Source organism: Rattus norvegicus, chromosome 20, assembly GCF_036323735.1.
Source record: "Rattus norvegicus strain BN/NHsdMcwi chromosome 20, GRCr8, whole genome shotgun sequence".
Classification (NCBI taxonomy): domain Eukaryota; kingdom Metazoa; phylum Chordata; class Mammalia; order Rodentia; family Muridae; genus Rattus; species Rattus norvegicus.
Window position 1 is genome coordinate 9901494 of NC_086038.1, and position 14893 is coordinate 9916386.

Here is a 14893-nt window from a genome sequence, read left to right on the forward strand (position 1 = left end):
CAAAGAAGGTTCCTTGTACCTGTTTATCCTGACTAGACAGGAACCTGTGGTGTTGTGGGGTGCTGGGTGCCCCCCTTCTGTCGTGAGCAGGAAGTCTTCAGTGGCATTGATCTCTCCACCTTAACACTGGGGACGTGTGTGTGTGTGTGTGTGTGTGTGTGTGTGTGTGTGTGTGTGTGTGTGATATACATATGGATAGAGGTTGATGTCAGGTCTTTCTCAATAGTTTTCTACCTTTTTTAAAAGACAGGGTCTCTCATGAAACATGGATCACCTATACTAGCTGGACAGTGAGGTCTGGGGCTCCACCAGTCAACTACTCCCCCAGCACTGGGAATACAGGCTGCGTGCTAAGATCTTTTTACATGGGTGCCTTTGTAGCCCAGCGTGGCAAGTCCCCTGGAGGAGATCTGGATAGGGAGGAGTCACCTGACACAGCCTACTTGAAGGGACATGGTTGGTCTCAGAGACAGCTTGGTCTAACCGCCATGCCTGCCTACCGCCAAGATATGGCAAGGACTCAGGGATTCAGGGACAGCTCACAGCCACTGCTGAGGGGCCCCTAACATTGGGTCAGAGACAATGGGATGACCCACCCTCGTAATGTGCTCCCCGGTGTGGCGAAGCTGCTCTGTTCACCTCTTGTGCCTGTCTCCGGGGCCCTCACTGTGTTTCTAGGAGGCTGGAATCTGCACGCCCATTTCTAGAGCCCGATCTTGTTGTTCAGCTAGATCTGTGGGAGAAGGGCAATGCTTCTTGCTTCCAGGTAGCCATGACCCTTAAGGTCAGGGAAAGAGCGTTCCTCTGTGACAAAGCAGATGTTGGGGTTCAGTAGGCAACCCATGGGATGTCAAGGCTCTTGTGTTCCCAAGCAAGGAATTGGAGGGAGACGCGTGGATGGTGGTAGAGGTGGGGACATTTTATTAACAAAGAAGGAGCCTTTCCAAAGGAGGAAGTGGCCTGGAGCGGGGGAGGGGTGTTGGGGGGAGGTTATCAGTTCATCACTGCTGTGCAAAGGGCAGGCGTTCACACTGCAGGTTTTCTCATGCATTTGCATTGAACACGCTTTTCCCTGCAAGCCCTTCCTGTTAGCCAGCATTCTTGGAGTCGGGGTTCCAGTCCCCCCCCCCTCTCTCTGCTAGATCATTTCATATGCTAATTCATACCCTGTGAGGAAGGTTTTTGGGATCTCTTGGCCTTATTCTCCTGCCTCAACTAGAGGTAGCCCCCCGGCAACACACAAGAACCCTCTGCAGGCTCGATTCTGGGAACCCAATGGTGATAAGGGCTTAGTCAGACAGAAGAACCCTGGCCCCAGAAGCTGCTCTGGCCCCTCTAAGCCCCTCTTTCCTTCCTCCTCCTGAGTAACTGGTTCTTAGTATTTGAGTACTCCTTTGGGACAGATGGATCTGCAGGTTTTCCTGACTGGACCAGACCGCCACACATATGTCTGTCAGTATAGCCACTGAATGGAAGAGTACCAGGTCAAAGCCTAGCCCGTAGGTGCGGCAAACGCACCCGGATGCTTTCACCACATCCTGCAAGCAGGGATGCAGGCCTACAGACGAATGTCTGTCTGTCTTGCTGTCCACCACCGAGTTCTCCCTGTGGACGTTTGCCTGCAAGAGTACGTTGAAGATCACTACTGAACATGATGCTGGTCCTCAGCCTGAGTATCGGCCATCGGCAACTGTGAGCCGCCTTTCAACCAGCGCCGATCGGCCATAGAAGGAACCAAAGCGCGTGGTGTAGGAAGGAGAAGAAATCAAAGAGTACGGAAGAGAGCGGTAACTGTGTAGCCAGGTTAGACAATGGACACCCTGTGCTTCCTTGTGTGTACCACAGTGGTCATCCAGCAGAGGAAGGGACCAGATGAACATATTCGCCATGAGCCTTGGCTTCTATGCAAAACCATGGGGGAGATGTGCTTCTTGCTCAGAGAATCTCCTTTGAGTAAGGTGATTATTTACAAATGGTAAACTGGCACTGCAAGCAGACAGGAGGCAGGCAGTCTGCGGTGTGAAGGCGGGCCATTATATTGGCTCTGACTCAGCAGCATTTGAGGTCCTTGAACATTGGATCCAAACTGGCCCTGGGTCTCTGGGTCCTTTCTTAGAGCCCCCCCTACGCCCACTAAGGAGAATCGTCAGAAAGATAGTCTCCGTTTACCACAGGCCCTTGCTTAATTCGGGGCCCCACCCCCAGCTCCTCAAGCCAGGAGCCCAGGGCCCATTTCTCTGAAGGGCTGGAGGAACTTGGTTTGGGCTGGCGCCTGAGTTTGCTTATCTCCACATAATGAATGGGTGTTCCCAGGCTAATAACAGGCAAGGAGGGATGCCCTGAAGAGCCAGCCCCACCATCTACTTCAAAACAATGCACTGGCCGGGAGAGACACTGGCGTTTGGGGTCTGTGTCACTGGGCCTCCTGTGTTTATGCCACTGTACCCCTATTGACCAGAGGAGCCTTGAAAGAACTTCTCATTGGCATGTGACAAAAGCCACTCAAGTCTCGGTCCCTACTTAAAACAGTCCCTAAAGCAGTTGACATGTCCATACCACATTGGCCATCTACAGAGGGCTACGAGGAAAGAGGGCTGCTGGGTCACGGCCTTTTGTGCTGACTGGGACAGGGTAGGTTCTAGGAGAAGGGTCAAGCATAGACTGATAACTGCTTCCTACAGAAATAGGACTCCTTATTGGTCTCCAAATATGTGCATCTCGGAGGAAATTAAGATCCTTACCTAAGACGAGCCGAATCGGTGAGCTCCAGGTTCAGCGAGAAACTCTGCCAAAAAATGAATAAAAAAAAAACCCCAATCACAATGGCGAGAAACAATTGAGGAAGACATCTGAGTTGGCCTTTGGCCTCCGTGTGCGTGTGTACCTGCGTGCAGCCGTCCCTGTGCACACACACTTGTACAGACGTTCACACATACACACGAGTGTGCATCCTGACAAGTGGATCATCGGCTTCAAGTCCTCATTGCTGGACAGTAGTTGAAGCTTTGCTGAGAGCTAAGCTTAAAAGCTCCTGGGTGTTGGGATTCTGTCTAAGCTCCACCCCCACAGCTACCTGGGAAAAGCCAGGTAGGCTCCGCCCCACAGTTGCCTGGCAACAGCCAGCTCTGCCTGACTATAAAGGGGGCTGCTTGCCCCCTCCTCTCTCTTTTGCTCTCTCTTTGTTCTCTTCTCTTCCCTGCTCTTCCCCTCTTCCTTGACCCTTCTCTCTACCCCTCCCCACCTTCCCTCCACGAGCTCATGGCCGGCCTTTTCTTTTCTCTCCTCTCATTAAACCTCTCCACTTGGAACCATGTTGGCTTGGTGCGCTTTGTCCCGGTGCAGGCCAAGATTTAAACCCCAACATTGGTCCTAACATTTAAACCCTAACACTGGGGGCAGTCTGTGGGTCCGGACCCGTTGTTCTCTGTCAGTGAGCTTTCCTGTGAGCGCCGTATCTACTGTCCCTTGCCTTTCTCCCCAGGTCCTCCCTGACACTGAAACACGTGGACCCCACAGACGACAGACAAACCTTCATAGCTCACTCTGGCTGCAGGTTCCCAACTCCCCGTATGACCCTCCCCAATCCTTACTCCAGACTTGAAAGGGTCAGCCAGGAACAATGGCCCTTTTAGCTACTTATGACATCCTTGGGGTCCGGAATTCTTTGTCTACAGCCCAGGTGTTTGACTGTAAGAAACTAAACCCTTAGCAAAAATCTTAGCAACTAAATTTGAGCACAGGTGACCAAATGGTGACAGGTCTGGACTAGGACCCCACCTGCCAGCCGCTTATGTGCTGTGTGTGTCTTTCCTGACCCAAATAATAAGGCAGTGGGAGCTGGGTTTCTCACAGAAAATAACAACTTGTCTCAGACAAATGGGTTGCAACAGTAACTAGTCACTATTAATTAAGTGCAGACAGACAACTTACCTATTTAAAAAAAAATAACCCATTTATTAAAAGGCAATTAGTAAGGCTGGATTCCCACTGAGCCCCTGCCGCCTTGGAGAAGAAGGTCTATCAGCCCCCTCCCCCATCACCACCACTTATAGAAAAAGGAAGTCAAAACTTTCCAGGACGTGGGCCCCACAGACCATTGCTCTGGGCAGGCGAAGCTTCCCAGTCTCTGTCCAGGATAGAGGAGAATGTGCGGTGTGTCTAAGGACGCAGACAAGGCACATCTGGGTGGGAGACTGCCTGGAGCCTCAGGTCATCTCTTTTCTGGATGCTCACAACCCTGCAGCTTCTCTGTGGTCCATCCTGACGGAAGACATCCATTCTCAGCCTCCCAGGGGCAAGTATTTGGAGTCCGGCCACAGAGAGGGAAAAGCTGAGTGGTTAATTAAACCGTTTGTTATCACGTGCGTGCGTGGAGCTGGCTTTGTGGCTGGGAGCTGCAGGGAGCCCTGACTCCCAAGGACCCTGGCTGAGTCTGGGAAGGCTGAAGGCAGGGTGGCTCCCACGCCAGCTGGAGAAGCCCCTGGGGCGAGTCTGTGGAGTGGCTTTCTTTCCCATTCCTATAATTTGTAATTCCTTTGTTCCTCTGATTTACCGGGAATTCGAAGATGACTCCGTCAAGAAAGTTGAGGAGCAAATTATTTATATTATTAAACTATTTTTCTTCCTCCCTCCCTCCGTCCTTCCCTCCCTCCACCCCTCCCTCCCTCCTTTCTTCCCTTCTTCCTTTGAGACAGGGTCTTACATAACGCAGGCCAGCCATGAACTCACTGGGTAGCCTAGGATGACCTTGAACTTCTGAACCTCCCGCCTCTGCCTCCTGGGGTGCTGGCTGGGATTAGAGCTAGACCACCATCTGGGTTTGCGGAATGATGGGGACTGAACTCTGAACACCCACCTAGGCAAGCACTCCCCGAGCCGAACCGCAAGCCTCGTCCCTGATTCCAATTGCTAGTTGAATTTGGAAATTGTCACACTTCCATCAACAAAAGCATGGAAACATGGAAACAGTTTCTGCACAGCGTCACTGTTTTCAAACACTGGAAAGGGTGGACAGAATCCCACCCCAGATCCTGCCTCCATTTTTTCCCCTCGACTTACAACCCGTCCTCTGGGAGTACCAACAGCTACAGGTGAATGCCAGGAGGTGATCTCTGGGTAACAAGCTGACAAATCCCCCCTATACCGAGGGATGGAGGGATTGTCCCTCCTTTACGAGAAGAGGAGGCTGGGGCTTCACTCTCAGTCTATATATATTCCCTTGGCAGTAGAACCTGGGAGGCATCCTCGTTAAGGTGATTTGCTTCAAGAATTGACCCCAGGTGAATTATGGGGTGAATGATATCTCTCTCAAATCCATATTTCCTTCCTAATTCCCAATGCCTCGGAATATGACTCTTGGGGGACAGGGCTTTTCAGGGTAACTCAGGTAACCTGGGGTCATCAGAGAAGGTCTGATCCAATCTGCCCAGGGTCCCTATAGATAGAGGAGAGCGGGGTGTCCAGTTGACAGAGATGTGCACACAGAGAGCTTATATTGCATTGTATCTTGGAGGTACAAAGTAGGAAATGTGTCTTGGCACTTTTGTTATGACCTGGGCTCTGGAAGGTGACACAGACCAGCAAGGAAGCACTAGAGTGTTAGAAAGTCTTCCTGGGTACTGGTAGCTTCGAGGAAGCTGAGACCTAGAAAGCAGGAATTCTGAAGGTGGGCAGAGTTCTAGCCTTGAGGGTGGAGGCATCTTGCTGCCTCCTAACCTACAAACACAGGAGAGCACTGACTGCTGCTGGTTCCGGGCCTTTGCTTTCTATCTCTTGGGACCTTTCAAAAGGGAGAGACGTGCTTGGCTCTACCTAGACCCCCCCCAGGCCTTCCCTGTCACTCACAGGGACCAGGAGTCAACTCGTTGCCATTCCATTCGCAGCAGAGGCCACGCCCGAGGTCCCTGAGCAAGGTCATTTCCTTGTGGTTTTATCCTAACAAATGAACTGGCCTGTGTGACCACAGCATTCCTTAGGTGCTTAGAGTTACAGAAGAAGAAAGTCTTTTACCCACAGGGCCACGGCCCAGCTCCCTTGTCACGTACTAGCAGGTACAAAGACTAGATCAGCAGGCAAAAGGTGTGTGCTTGTCTTTGACCTCTCCTGAAACATAACGACCCTCAGGGAAGACCCAGAAATGAAGTGTCTGGAAGCTGAAGTCAGCCTTGCAGAGCACAGGGTCTCCTTTTGAGGGGCACAGGGCTTCCTTTTGGGGATCTGTTTCTGAGCGGCATCCGGCTTCAGCTCTGTCACCTCAGCGTGCCTCAGCTTTCTCCTCTACACAGTGGAGGGCACACACAGCTGTCCAGAAGCCAGCCTATCCAAACCCAGGCAGAGAGCACACGCTGGTCCTCCTCAAACCTCTATATGACACCAACTTCCTGCCCAGGCCCCCAGACCTGCCCGTGTATGGAGTCCCCTGGGATCTTAGTCATTGGGAACCGATGTCACCGCTCTGCAGGAGGCCCAGCTAGGCTGGGAGTGACTTCAGTATCTTTATCCCACCCTGAATGGGGTTCTTGAGGAAGGAGCTTGTGGAGCACCTCTTCCACACCCCTGCTACACTTAGAAACAAAACCGGCTAATTCCACATAGTAAAAGAAGCCGTCTCCTTACAGCTTAGGGTCTTAGGACAAGGCCAGGCCTGTTCAGCCCTTTCTAATCCACAAGAGGTGGGGACAGAATCCAACATGGTTAGACCACTTGATTCTATCTTAAGGGGGTCAGAAGCCCGGTCCCGTCATCCATCTCCCCCATATCTCTTTCCACAAGAGATTCAGTTTCCCTCCTCCTGGGAACTGTCCCCCCAACACCCAACCCCATCTAGAATCCCCTGGCCATCCTTGTCCTTTAGATGCTAATGGTTGGCTGAGAAGGGATAAGACTAGGATCCTAGAGAGGTGTACATATGTGACCACAAGAGCAACTTGTACCAATGAGTCCAGTAGATGTAAACAAAACAGTCTCACTTTCCTTCAGGTCTGAATGAAAAACCAGACCCCAGGACAGAGATGTGCCGGTGGGCGCTCGCGCCTACTCCTGGGGATGCTCTACAGTCCTGGTGCTGGCGAGAGGAAGCGGCTGCTTTACGGAGGCCTCCAGCCAAAAGCAACCACAGCACCATGGTTGGGAGAGCCTGCTCGGGCCAGCCTTGTAGCAGAATCCTTCCTGAGGTGCTGAGTCCTGGTTCTCTAGGGTTTTGGTGTCGGTGGTTGGAGATGTGAAACCTCTCCCTTAGGGTGAGACAACAGGGCTGACCTGCTAGAACTAGGGCAAGCCAGTCCAGCTGAGGTGCTGGTGAACCTGGGGCTGGTCCCTTGGTGAGCAGGGAGGAACAGCCATTAGAGTACCCAAAGTCACAGTTGCTTTGTCTGACAATGGCAATGAGAGCTTTTTAAGCCTATCCTCACTAACCAGCTCTGTCCTAGGCTGGAAACAATAGGGGGCTAGTGGTTGCTTCCTAATTAATGAAGCATTTGCTGCCTCTAAGCCCCCTGGACCCCATTTTGTCTCCTTGAGGAAGATGAACCCCAGTGAGCATGAGGCACCAAGGGCTTTAGGGCAGCGGATCCTCTTGAACGCTGTCACCCCCTGGTGAGTACCCTCCCCCGTTAGGCACAATTTAGCGCTGTGAATCACTTGCGCCATTTTTTCTCCGGGGGGGGGGGGAATGTCCTGGGGTAGGGAGGGCGGCTCTCTCCTTGCGTGTTCCCGCACAAAGCTTTTCGTCCCTCCCGTGGCAAATTTCATGACGGTCCCTCTTCAGCCGTCACCGGTGACGTCATCCCCGCTCCCCTCACGTCAGCCGCTCAATGACCCTCTACACAGTCGCATCCCCCCCCCCGGTTGGGGTGGTGGCACCCCACCTTCCTCCCCAGAAGCAAGAATTGCTTTTCCGAGGAGCAGAGCGTCAGCCCTCACATCTGCTGTTTCCTCTGCCAGTCGCTCTCCAGAAGCCCCCGGGGCGACGGCAGAGCCAGCGGGCGGGCACCTTCCTTCTGTACCACGCTGCCGTCCGCCTAGCCGTGCGTCAGCCACGGTACGGTCGCTCGAGCTTCAGATCTCTAAAGGGCACTTTGTTCTGAGCCCTGGTGTGTGTCTGAGATGAAGCCTCGTTTTTTTTTTTTTTTTTAAAAGAAGCGGGATCGTGCGGTGAACACACTCACGCTGGAAGAGGGGGACCAGCAACGTTGCTTGGCAAATTACAGGTTTTCTTTTATTGCAATTAAAAAAAAAAAGCCCACCGGGAAAACGGAGTCTTTTTTTTTTTTTAATTCATTTGAAATGGAAGATGGTCTTTTGTGGTCAGGGGAGGGGGGCACCCCTGTGGACTTTTTTGATGTATTGGGACAAAGGTAATCATAAAAATTCTTGTTCAAGCTTGACAATACATGAGGATGGTGGGAAGAGTGGTTCCTGGCCACAGGCATCTGTGGGACCTGCCCCAGCCTGCTGGCTCAAGTGGCCACTTTAGTATAGCTGATGTTGGTTCCTTCTTGGTATTTCACAGACTCCTCTCCTCATGACTTCACGGACATGGTTCATTTCTCTCTGTCCCTGGACCAGTCTGAGGGTTGCACAGTTTGTTTTGAAGATGCCAGCCTATTCAAGATGCTGGGTCGGTTGCCGTTGAGGGACAAGGGACTGACGTGACACCAGAGTCTTCCCTATCCTAGCCACTTGGATTTCCTTAATTTGATGGAGTTCTTCATCAAACACTACAAAATGTGTGTACAACAGAGACATCATCGGGCTTCGGAGGGGCCTCTCCAGGCTGGCTGATTAGCCAATAACTCCCGAGTTTTCCCTGACTCTAGAACTGGACTGGACTGGGTGTGGGATATAGACAATCAAGGAGGCACATTAGGAATCGAGGTGCCCAATCTATGTATGTGTGTGAGAGAGAAACATGTGGAGTCAGGTTGGTACCTGCTGACTGACAGGGACTTCTCCATGATCCTGGCAAAGAGGAAGCCAGGACAGCAAGTGGTCTTAGTCCAAATGGAACGCCACACAGGCAGACAGGGGTTCGAAATACACCTAAAAAACCACAACCTCCCACCAAAACAAACCACGAGTCCATTTAAGTTAAGGGTGCCCACCACTATCCCATGAGTAGTCCTTTGAGAGCTCTTGGGTTTCAGCCTCAGTCCAGCAGTTAAGCTACAGAGGTCCCAGCTCCTAATCAGTAACCATAGCTTACAGCTACATATCCCCAGGGACGGAGGACATCCATCCCAGGGGAGAATGAGTCTGCCTGTGGCCTACATATGTTCCTTGATTTTTCTCATCCATGTCATGTTAATTTCTGTCTCTGGCCTTAACAGGGTTGGTTGTTCCTATGAAAAAATAAAGTACCTTGTGGCCTTGGCTCCTGCTTCTGTCCTTGGGAGAGGACTGACTACCTGGTCCTCTGGTGGCAGGTGAGGCCAGATAGTCCCACGATAACTTGAGGCAAAATGAATGACAGTCGTCTTTCGTAGAGTGTGATTTCCTCCTCCGCTAGGTGCTTCGTTTACATCCCAGCCCCGGGGGACAACGATAGGTGACAAAGTGAGTAAGAAATTAAACTTTGACATAAAATTCAAAGCCTTAGAGTTGCCAGTGAGATGTTGATAAAATGATGATGATGATGATGATGATGATGATGATGGTGGTGGTGGTGGTGGTGGTGGTGGTGGTGATGATGATGATGCACTTGAAGCAGTCACGGCTGTGGGGAGTTTTACATCATAGCTGTATGCATACCATAGCAGCTCCTGTGGGGGCACCTCCAGGACCGGTAAGAAATGTATGAAGGTCCCCAGAACTGGTCCTGACAAGTGGGGACAAGAGGTGCCAAGAAGGTGGCAGAATCTACTGATGGCACCAGAATGGGATGTGTGTAGGGAGTTCCCACTGGGACGTGTGACTGAGCTTCAGGGACTCTATGTGTTATAACCATGCCAAGTGACCTCCTCCCCAAGGTGACCTGTGGGACGTGGGTGAGGAGTTATACAGTTCCTAGGTCTCTTCTCCCTCCCTCCCTCCCTCCTTCCGTCCTTCCTTCCTTTTTTTCTTCCCTCCCTCCCTCCCTCCTCCTCTCCCCCTCCTTTCTTCCATTTTCCTCACTGTCTCCTTCCTTCCCTCCCTCCTTTCACCCTCCCTCTCTCCCTCTTCCCTCCCTCCCTCCCTCCTCCTCTCCCCCTCCTTTCTTCCATTTTCCTCACTGTCTCCTTCCTTCCCTCCCTCCTTTCACCCTCCCTCTCTCCCTCTTCCCTCCCTCCCTCCCTCCTCCTCTCCCCCTCCTTTCTTCCATTTTCCTCACTGTCTCCTTCCTTCCCTCCCTCCTTTCACCCTCCCTCTCTCCCTCTTCCCTCCCTCCCTCCCTCCTCTCTTCCTCCTTTTTTTCACTTTTCTAAAATATACATAACATTTCAGAGCAGAAAGTTAATAATGGAACAGTCAAGACATGGGTTTGGGTGCCGTGTGTGTGTGTGTGTGTGTGTGTGTGTGTGTGTGTGTGTAATTTTTTATAGAATAATCTACAAGACGGCAGCTGGCTGGGCAGTAACTTGATCACCATCTGTAGCTTCGCACTGTGTTCTTACGTCAGATGCTCTGGAGCATGGCCGGTCAGACCCATTTCTATCAAGTTGACGAGGAAAATGGTTCCTGCCAGACTCGCCTGTGTCACACCACGGAGAACATTCAGTGACAGAACATGTCACCCTGAGAGGGCAGTGACTCACCTCTCTGCTTGTCATTTGATGAGAAAGATGTCCTCCAGGAAGGCAGGCAGCCCCGGCGTCAGCCATGTATGCATGGCGGTAACCGAATGTCACAGGTCTCTCTCCCCAGCCCCTCTTACCTCAGAACTTGGATTATCTGGGAGCAGAACAAGGGGGTTCGAGTGTCACATAGAACATGTAATTATATGTAATTAAATTATAGTAAATTAAATATCATCTGCGGACTGGATCCTACATCTTTAACGAAAACTATCTGTGCCAGGACATATGGGGCAGGAAGAGGCTCACATTCAGTGACCATGGTTTCTGGGTTTCAGGAGCTCCCTAAGACGCCAGCTTCTGATTGATCAAGACCTTGTGCAGAATGGCATAGGTCCACATCTAATCTACATAACCGTCTTCTCTGCACAGCACAGCCGACCCGTCATAGGAGAGGTTCTTCTCTATTACTTGGGGCATACACACAGAAGACAGGGTGTGCACACATCTCACACAGATAGAGTTTTCCCAAAGATGCTTTCCCATCTGCATCTAGTTGGCTCCGAGTTGATTCTCTGCTCAGTCTCGGGGGGGGTGTGCTCCACAGCCCTGGCACCTCTGTGGGCCACTCAGGGGCACTGAGGGATCATATCTGGGGACATGGAGCCCAAGGAAGGGACAGCTTATCTAGCAGTCCCCAACTCCATTCATAGCCCTTCTTCCTACTGCCCAGGGACCTGTCTCAGCCACTCAGGGGTGGTTTTCTCCTCCAAGGTTTCTTTGGCAATCTGGAAACCTCTCTGACCCACTTGGAGGGAGTATCAGGATAGCAAGAAGGAAATGGGATTTTTTTTTCTTGCAGGAAGCTAAGCCTTAATTAGCGTTTCTTCCCTTGCCAAATCGGGGGCCCAAGGGCCAGGTACTACTGAGGAAATGACAGCTGGGCTGAACTCATAGCTGTAGCCGGTGCACCCAGGGTGAGCATGTGTGTGTATGAGATGGAGAGGGGGAGGGCAGTCCTGTCTTCAGGGACCAAACTGCCTGTCTGTATCACCTCCACCCCATAGTACCACTCCAGGCAAAGAAAGCTAAAAAGGTTGTCTGTTCGTGTCGGCGCAGAAGCCCGGAGCGTGGTCCCATAACAGCCTTCAATTAGGCCTATGTATTTGCATTTTCATTAAGATTAATGAATCATGCATGACTCACAGTGGTGGAGGAGGAGGAGGAGGAGGGGAGAGAGAGAGAGAGAGAGAGAGAGAGAGAGAGAGAGAGAGAGCTAAAGACACAGAGAGAGCTAACACATAGAGGAGCCCCTCCGTAGCGATCCAGCGTAAGCAACGACCCCCACGCTGCAGCATCTCCCAAGGGCTTAGGGCAGCATGTCCTCAAGGACACCACGTCCCTTCCTCAGCCATGTGACTCAGGGCTTCTGTTTCCCCATACAAGGGAACACTGGGTGCACTTAGACAGCGACTCGTGCTTGTCAATGAATGTGACATTAAACAAGCCAGGTTCTCGGTTAGGTTTGAGAAATGCCAGGTTAGACAAAAGCAAGCAGAACCAGGTAGAATTCTAACAGCGGGACTTCCTGGAGACACGAACAGGCTGGTGCTGTATGCCTGGAACCCTGGGTTTGTGTGCACATGGAAACATTTTCCGTCTTTGAATTGGCATAAGATTTCCTATGTGAGGCAACCCCCCACCCCCTGCCTGCATAAACTTGAGTAGGTAACAGCTGTGCTATCCCCAGGAAGGGTGCCGTATGGTATACGTATGCAGGTGAGGAGGAAGGGGGCTCCTTCCAGAGAGTCTGTCCTGGGGTGCTGCTCAGACTCGTGATAGTTGCCTAGGCTTCTCTCTCCACTAAGCGACTGCTTACATGCCAAGTTCTCTTTGCAACTGCGCCCTGGCTCTCCCTTCTTCCTTGTCTGTGCCTGTCTCTGTCCTGTGGGGTGTTCCTGTCATTTAATCGGCTTTGAGAAGGAACAGAGATGAAATTGGATGTTTGCCTGTTTCTGTGGGAACCAACATCCTCCTTCTACTCCAGCGTGAGGTATGGGAGCCCTGGCCAGGCTCAGGAGAGAGCAGACAGGTAGAGGGCACAGAGAGAGGCTCTGTGCTCACCATGACCCTCAAGGAGCACATGATGCTTTGGTGAAGCCCCTCCTATATGGTGAAGGGGCGACCTTTGGCCTGAGGACAGTTTGGGTCTGTCCAAAGCTTAAGGACTTTGCTCTGCCTCAGGCCTGGAACCTATGTGTCCAAGAGCGTGACAAGGAGAGATAGATTGGCACCTGGTGTGGCTTGGTTTGGGAGCTGGACCTGGTGAGGGTCAGCTGAATGGAGGTCAGACCAGAAAAGTTCAAAGGAATATGGTTTGAGTACCCACCCATTCCCATCAAGTGTTTCCAGGGACCTCGGGGACACTGTGATCTCTGTCACTACTGCAGCAAAGCCTGTGTGAAGGGTGATAAGGCTTACAGGGCAGCTCAAGGCTCCTGTAGGCTGTCCTTATTTCCAGAGGCCACAGAAGGCACCTCCCCAGAGCGCGTGGCACACAGTGCATTGTGGGATCCTGATCTGGTGACAGTTAAGGTTATCCGGCAGAACTTTGTTTGGGGGTCACTCTAGGAGAAGGATCCCTGGGAGCTGCCTACCTTGGGGACATTCTCATACACACCCGATAGTCCTTATTGACACTGTCACAATACCCAGCCCATGCCAGGGTCATATAGGTATCCAAAGGCACCCCCTGATACTTCCTCTACTGAAGTGTGCTTGGGTGAGTGAAGTTACCAGCCCTGAGGAGCTAGTGCAGGATTTCAATGGAGATCGTCTTCCCTTGTCTTCAGCACCAGCACAGAGCTCAGCACTCAGCGACATGCCTGTTGTGTTAGCATAGCCCGCACTGTATTCCTAGAGAGAGGGCACTCTGGGAGGATGGTTGAGATTATTTAAATCCCAAAGCTACTACCAGAAGCTCAGGGTCTGTATAAACAACCTCACAAACGCTCTCTTTGGCTGGTTAAGACTAGCCTGACTCTCTGAGGCTTATCCAATAAGAATGCACCCTTGATGCCCTCTGAGGTACGGCTGGAGAGTGGAGCTCTAGGTCACTGGCCTTGTGTCCCTGGCCTTAGCCATCTGCCCCACCTGTGAGAGTTGGGTGTGGTTGAGACAGGGACTCCTGTATGCTCGTGCTGTGAGCACACCTGCTGCTTCAGGCAGGAGAATCTCAGATCCAGGAGGTGTTGGGTTCAGGGCCTGATGACATCTGTTGTCCCCTGAGAGTCTGGAAGAATGCCAGCTTTCGATTTTGCGGCCTCTTCATCAGTAGAAGCTGAGGTTGAAAGATCGCCGCAAGGTCTAACCATTTGAGCTTCAACCATCAGCCCCTCCTCACTGCAAGGTCTAACCATTCCCTGGCCCTCTTTCTCAGTGCCAGGAAGCCAGATCTTCACACCTCCAGCCTCAGAGGACACAAAGTCCCACAATGCAATGGGCTCCCCTACTGCCCTGAAGAGGCACAAGTTTGGGGAAAGTGTATTTAAAGGAGTCATATCCTCCTGCAGGCCTGCTGGGTCAGAAGTGGCAGGCCGGAGCACAGCATGCATATTCTGTAGCCCCAAAGAACTCAAACTGGTTTTAGCAAGAAAGGGCCAAGTGTTAACTCACATAATTAGAGGTCCAGACACACTGCTGTTTCGGGCACAGCTGGATCCAGGAGATCTCACGATTCCCTTGCTAAGAGGCTCGGGTTTTTCTCCAAGAGGACACAACTTCCAGAAAACATCTCTGCATGGTGGCCCAACCAGTTCAGCATGGCAGCCTTGAGGCCTTAAGTCCCACGGAAGAGAACGGTGTCTCTTCTGAGGTGTAGTCATAGAGACCCACGCCTCGCTCTGGAGCAGTGTGGAATTCATGTTGACCCTGTGTCCTCTGGGACCGACTGAGGCTGAGGGGTAGAGTCAGCCCTGGGTTAGATGGCTCCGATTGCCAGCTGGCCTGGCGATCTACTTGGGGGTGTTTTCGGAGTGATTCTCTACAGGGAGAGCTGTAGAGGTGTGGTTCACAGACAAGTTTGGGAACTAAAGGGCTTGAGGGAGGAAGGGATGTGAGAGCCTCCAGGAGACTTGACAACCAGACTGAGTGGCAGCTACTGGTCCACCTGGCCTCCACTCCCT

General features: G+C 51.9%; 2 long non-coding RNA genes across 5 annotated transcripts; one reads left to right on the top strand and one right to left on the bottom strand.

The window, feature by feature from the left end:
* Positions 1–898: 898 nt before the first annotated feature.
* LOC134483882 (uncharacterized) lies at positions 899–7381 on the bottom strand. Its single transcript, XR_010061040.1, has 2 exons — positions 2885–7381; positions 899–2785 (listed from the first exon to the last, which is right to left on the bottom strand). It is a non-coding gene; the product is annotated as an uncharacterized LOC134483882 (long non-coding RNA).
* A 468-nt stretch (positions 7382–7849) lies between these two features.
* LOC134483880 (uncharacterized) lies at positions 7850–10956 on the top strand. Of its 4 annotated transcripts, none has more exons than XR_010061038.1 (4): positions 7850–8207; positions 8510–8726; positions 9327–9552; positions 10595–10956. It is a non-coding gene; the product is annotated as an uncharacterized LOC134483880 (long non-coding RNA). The 4 variants fall into 4 exon arrangements; XR_010061039.1 differs by having other exon boundaries at positions 7899–8038; positions 8137–8207; positions 8510–9552; XR_010061037.1 differs by having other exon boundaries at positions 7886–8354; positions 8510–9552.
* The last annotated feature ends 3937 nt before the right edge of the window (positions 10957–14893 follow it).